The following is a 5,894-nucleotide window of genomic DNA, read 5'->3' as shown; positions in this document are numbered from 1 at the left end:
CCTTCATATAGTAGGACACTCCTGGAAGCCGCACATGGTGATATGTTATGGCATGGATAGTGGCCACCTATTGTTCAACTCTACTACTTGTAGATAAAATTTTGTGGATATCATTTGGGCCTAAGTGCCCAATACACAAAAGCGGACAAGCATATTAACAGTATTATCATTGCCTAACAATGCACTTAAGATAAACTGAATTAAATTTTCACCACAATCCGCCCTACCCCTATTTAAGAAACTTTCAAGCTTGAGACCAAAGGTCTCATGCACACAAAACCTGATCGGGTACGAATGCACAAGTTACAGCCTAGAAAAAAAACGCCGCATGAAACTACGCCCCGGTTATAGTGAAACGTGCCCAAGACGCTGAGTTTTGATGCTGCCTCAGCCATGACTGATTCATTGACAGCCTGTATAGTGGGTGTGCCTTCTTTAATCTGCTTACGACCACATTTATTTTTGTTGACGTATAGTATTGCGAATTTCGGAAGATCACGGGACTGTGTCTAGCATTCCCCAGTTCACTGCCGAAGGAAAGCCTGCGCAAACTCTACCATCCATTCAAAAGCGATGCGCATGAGCTCTATCATCCACGAATTGTTTTATGGCAGGTGCACTTCTTGCTACGCGATGAGGCTATTTCAATATACACACATGCTATAGAGATGCAGAGAAGAGTAGGTCCATTGGCCTTCGTTTTTGTTTATTTCTCCATCTTTCTCTCCGTTTAGGCGCACAAAGCGATCAGTCGAAGATGTGACGGGGAAATAGGTGGAGTATGCCCCATCCCACCTTTTGTGTTTGTACGCCCCCAAAAACTGAGGCTATCATTTTTCCTCTTTGGGACTCTCTTCGTTATTTAGTGCGGTGAAGAGGCCCGCGAATTGAAAAATAACACCTGCTGTTCGGTGCCTTCCTTCAGAAACTACTGTAATCAAGCCTTTAATAACTGAGTCTACTGTGGATGGACAGGCTAATAGGAAATAAATTCCGGATATTAGGGAACTATTTATAAGTGCAGTGAATAACCGAAGCGTGAACAACCTGAAACTAGTCTAGAATCGAATCTCTAATGAGACAGCGCTGTAATGAAGGTGAATCAAGAGCTGGCATTTGCTTCAGAAGGGACGAGTGAAAAATCGCGGGCGTTAAATTTCACTGGTACTAGGTTTCGTTAATGAACCCAGAAAAGCGCTCAACGGTGTAGATATAGCAGGGAGGAGAGGTCCACCAAGACAAGTAGCGTGTTGCGCGGGAATTTGCCTACACCCCTTTTACTTTCGCGCTCAGGTTATTAAAAGACCTGTTGGCTCAGTGGCCGTGACAGCATACACGTACAGATAAAATTTGCCAGCGCCAGTCACATAGGATTTATTATATCACGATGAAGCACAAAAAAGCTATTGGGCTGCCCCAGTTCGTGGCTAGTGCGTGGCTAGTGCGTAGCTAGCGTGCAATGCGCGGTAAAAAGCGGCGCAGGGTAAAAAATACAACGCAGCCATCAATACGGCAGGCTTCACTGACCAAAGCCCAGTTTTGGGTAATCCAATACTGACACCGACCTCACTGGTGAAACCTCATACTGTAACGTGTATGCCAGCTTTCATGGGCACAGCGACTCACCGTAATGTTCGTGTTCGAGCACCAGCGAAGAACGAACCGGACCCTGCGGTCTTCTTCTTCTTCTTCTTCACCATATGAAAATGGCACATACCCACGCGGGGGTATTGGCAAGGTACGGTGGTGAATGCCAAGATAAAAAAAAAGCGGGAAAAAAAAAACTAGTAGAATGTTTGAAATTAGAAAATATGTATGAATTGGTCTTTAGTTCTTCTTCTTCTTCTTCTTCTTGTCCTCTTCGTTTTCTTCCCTCAGAGTCACACCGAAGGTGGAGGCACGCTCCGACAGCAGGACAGAAGCATTTGTTAAATATTCAGTTTGAAGGTGATTTTTCGCACAGAATAGCTTTAGACCTACTGGAAAGGTGGATGGCTAGATTATCATCCTTGAACGAAGAACGTAGTTTGAGACAGCGCTCAGAAAAAGCGGGGACTGAACAGGCGCCACTCTGATCCCGTCTTGTCCTGGGGTCTTCCGTGTGCTGTTTTAACGGCAGGCTGTTCGTTTAAACGTTATGTTTCACCAATTGGCCCTGAGCATATTTTCTTAAGGCTTGAATGTAGCGATGCTTACGCATGTGTTCGCCACTGGACTCGGTTGTTCTCGCGAGTGTCCTTTCCATGCTAGGCTCGGCACACAATTTCATGCATCGGGAGGAAGTCGTTCGGCTTCTGACCACAGCTCTTCACGTTTTTTTCCACCCCCCCCCCCCCTGCCCCCACAGAAAAAAAGAACATAGGCAAGTTTCCACGACCTAATATCAAAGACACCAGAAAAAAGCTCTCAGGTTGAAAGAATGGTATTGAAGGTCGGAACTTTTATTACATCACAGGCTATTAGCGACACGTGCGTACCTCAATCCAACGCAGATGTTTGGGGATATAGTGTGTTACGTCTATAATTACTTAGAAATAGGCAAGTGCCAAACTTTTAAAGGGCCCCATGGCGATCAAAGACCTGCCTATAGATGAGGCCTTTAATGTTTTTTTAACCATTTGGAGCTGAAAGACATAGCTGGTTGGTCACAGGAACTTTAGCCCTCACCCCTCCGAAGCTCGGAGCATATAGGGACTCTGAAGTGAGCCTCAATACATGCCTTAAAAGCAAACACCACTGGCTGTATATTTTTTATGAAGACTGGACATATTTTACCGCAACTTCTGTTTCATACGGCACCGATAGATACCCTTATGCTATAGTTATTTTAGTTCGAAAGCGCTACTTAACGCGGTCCCAACCATGAATATTGAGTGAAACCTCAAAGTAGCTCAGGTAAGCTCGGGTTAGCCCAGAGGAACGTCGTGCCAGCTGCAGCCAATCGGAGGGTGACCATGGCGAAACCTAGTATACCAACTGCCTACGCAGAAATAGATATTGCTGCGACTGGGTTTCAAAGCCGCCGCTTCGCTGGTCACTGCAAAATTGCAACACACTCTCGGGCTCTGTGTTTCACATCGTCGTCATCCTCAACTCCATACGGCACCAAACAGATCACTTTACTTTAACCTCGATCAGAGCTTAACCTGAGTCTAATATGGTCGCCATACGTGCCGACGACCCGGCAAAGCAAAACCATGAGCCGATCAGGCTAAACATATGCTCTCGCACGTCAACTCAGATTAACTATGTTACCACTTTGTTTTTAATGCAGTAGCCTTAGGAGGGCCATAAAGGCGAAAACTGTCCGGCGGCGTCGGCGTCTATCTTATGCCTCCCCCTTCTAAGTGTTGTTAAGGACGATTTGCCTCCACGTTCGAACCGGACCATGGCCTCTTTCCCTTCTCCCCTTTCCTCTTCTACGTGTAGGGGAGAAGAGGGAGACTCCACACGAAAAATGACTCAGCAGAAAGGAAAATGGCTCAGAGGAAAATGACAGATAACAGCAGGCCTACGTGCAAAATATACAGCCTTGCGAAGAGCTATGTGCGCAAAAGTGAAGCTAACGAGAACTGCTCCTTCTAGCATTTCTCGGGAAGAGCAACCTGTGTCTCACAATCCCCACCGGTGGTTGTGTTTAGAACAGCCACCTGGCGGTGCAGTGGTGAACGAGCTACATCACTGCGCTGGCGGCGGCATGACGACCCGCCGCGATCTACGAATGTGACACATTCTGCCTAGTTGTATAGTTGAAATTCGAAGAGATTCAGAACTAGAAGAAGTGAAAGACAATGAAATCAGAAATGGGATGAGATCCGAACTGGAGCTGCCTGCCGAGTGAAAGGAGCATGCTATGTTTCTACCGCCGTATCATTCAAATTGATTTGTGTGTGTGTGTGTGTGTGTGTGTGCGTGTGTGTGTGTGTGTGTGTGTGTGTGCGTGTGTGTGTGTGCGTGCGTGCGTGTGTGCGTGTGTGTGTGTGTGCGTGCGTGCGTGCGAGCGTGCGTGCGTGCGTGCGTGCGTGCGCGCGCGTGTGTGTGTGTGTGTGTGTGTGTGTGTGTGTGTGTGTGTGTGTGTGTGTGTGTGTGCGCGCGCGTGTGCGCGTGCGCGAGCGTGAGTGCGTGCGTGCGTTATGAGTGCGCGTGCATGCGCGCTTGTATGTGGTTTTTAGGGATCATCAGGATTTATTTCCATGTTTTCTTCCCCTTGGCTTATTCCTCTACTCTAATACTTTTACTTTCCGTCGGCCGCCGTTCAGGTACCCGATGGGAATGCGGAAGTATCTGTGGCAGGCATTCAGTTTTCTATTGGCGTTTCATTAAACAAAAGACCATGATCTGCGCACTCCGCTCGCTACTGCTATCGCAGGCACGAAGTAACCGAAGCTTTATACGAAGGCACGAATAAATATACAACCGATGGAGTGGTTAACATGGGCAACGGCAGTCGGACACTGCATTAGTATTCAGGCTGTCGTTCCCGGATCCGCATGGCGACGGGAAAAGATAGCGCATAATGCAGCTAAATGACGCAAGCTCAGTTTTGTACACCTCTGATATTTCTCCTCTTGTTTCGCGTTTAAGCAGATTTTCTCGAACACGCCATGTGACACAATGAGTAGCCCTGCAGCTAGCATTTCGTATTTCCTGGCCAGCCAACTGGGCTTTCGGATTCCCCATAACAATAGCATCGTTATGTGTGTGGATATTGCTGCCTCACAGAAGGATTGTGCGGAAGATTTAGGAAGGAGTAGAGGAGAAGGAGTTAGGGTCAAGGGCACGAAGAGCGGTAAGGAGCTGAGCACGGCGCACTGATGACGCCACAGCTAGCAAGCACAGAGCCAAATAATGCGTGTACCTCACCTGGAACAGAGAGAAATGGCGCGCCTAGCAACTGGCAAATGTATGTCAAATGGTATCGATGCTAGCAACAAAAAGGAAGACTGCAGAGTTTGGGTTAGATCATAGCGCCAGGGATGGAGGTTTATTTACCGAGCACCTACATTTGCTCTTGTCATCCTCTAGAAATGTCACGTATAGCCATTGTGGTGGATCGGCCACGCCTTGATGCAGTCCAAAACAAAAATATGTAATTCCTGCCGACAGATATGTCCCGAATGACAGCGGAGATGGCAAAAGTCTCTGTGAAAGATTTTTTTATATTTTAAATGTGGGTGGAAGCTAAAATGAAGTAGTGTTTAAAACAAGGAAATTCGAAAGACATTTCTAATGCACACAGGGGGTTCCCGGTTCTAGTATTTGAAATATGCAGGTACTTACGCAGTCGTTTCAACGCACATCTCTTCATGTTTGCACGTAAGGAGAGATTTTCCGCGTTCCGCGGTTACAGCATGCCTTCACACTAAGTTTTTGGCGTGCGAGATACAAAGACGAACGGTCCTTGTGCGTGGGCTTCTTGCTGAAAACTAACAACAGATAAATTAACCATGGGAACGGCACAAGGACGAATAGAGGACCCATGCAACACGACCATTTTGTTCGCTCATTGTCTTGTTCGCACCGGAACATCGAGCATCAAGAGCGAGCACGACTGAATCCGACGCTGAAGCTACTCGTCATTAAAGCCAATGTGCAGCAAGATGGGAGACAGAGAAGGAAAAGACCTTACAGACGTGAGCCCGGTCAGCTGAAGTAAATTAGATAACCCCTCTTCCATTTAGCCGGTGCGTTGCTTCCCTTTGAGCCTGCGCCGTCTGGTCGTGCGATAGGTTTCATGATGACTTACCAATCAGCCCTATGGCCCAAAGTACTAAGGCTGATATTCAAGCAGAATACCGGGCGGAAGCCAGCAGTCGGTCCGGAACTGATTCCTGCCGTTTGGTTTTTCCTTATTACGCTTTTGAGTACACTTAAACACAATGGCAAACAATACA

This window comes from Amblyomma mixtum, chromosome 8 (genome assembly GCF_055824585.1).
Source record: "Amblyomma mixtum isolate Tamu chromosome 8, ASM5582458v1, whole genome shotgun sequence".
Lineage (NCBI taxonomy): Eukaryota > Metazoa > Arthropoda > Arachnida > Ixodida > Ixodidae > Amblyomma > Amblyomma mixtum.
Note: the sequence above shows the minus strand (reverse complement) of the source record.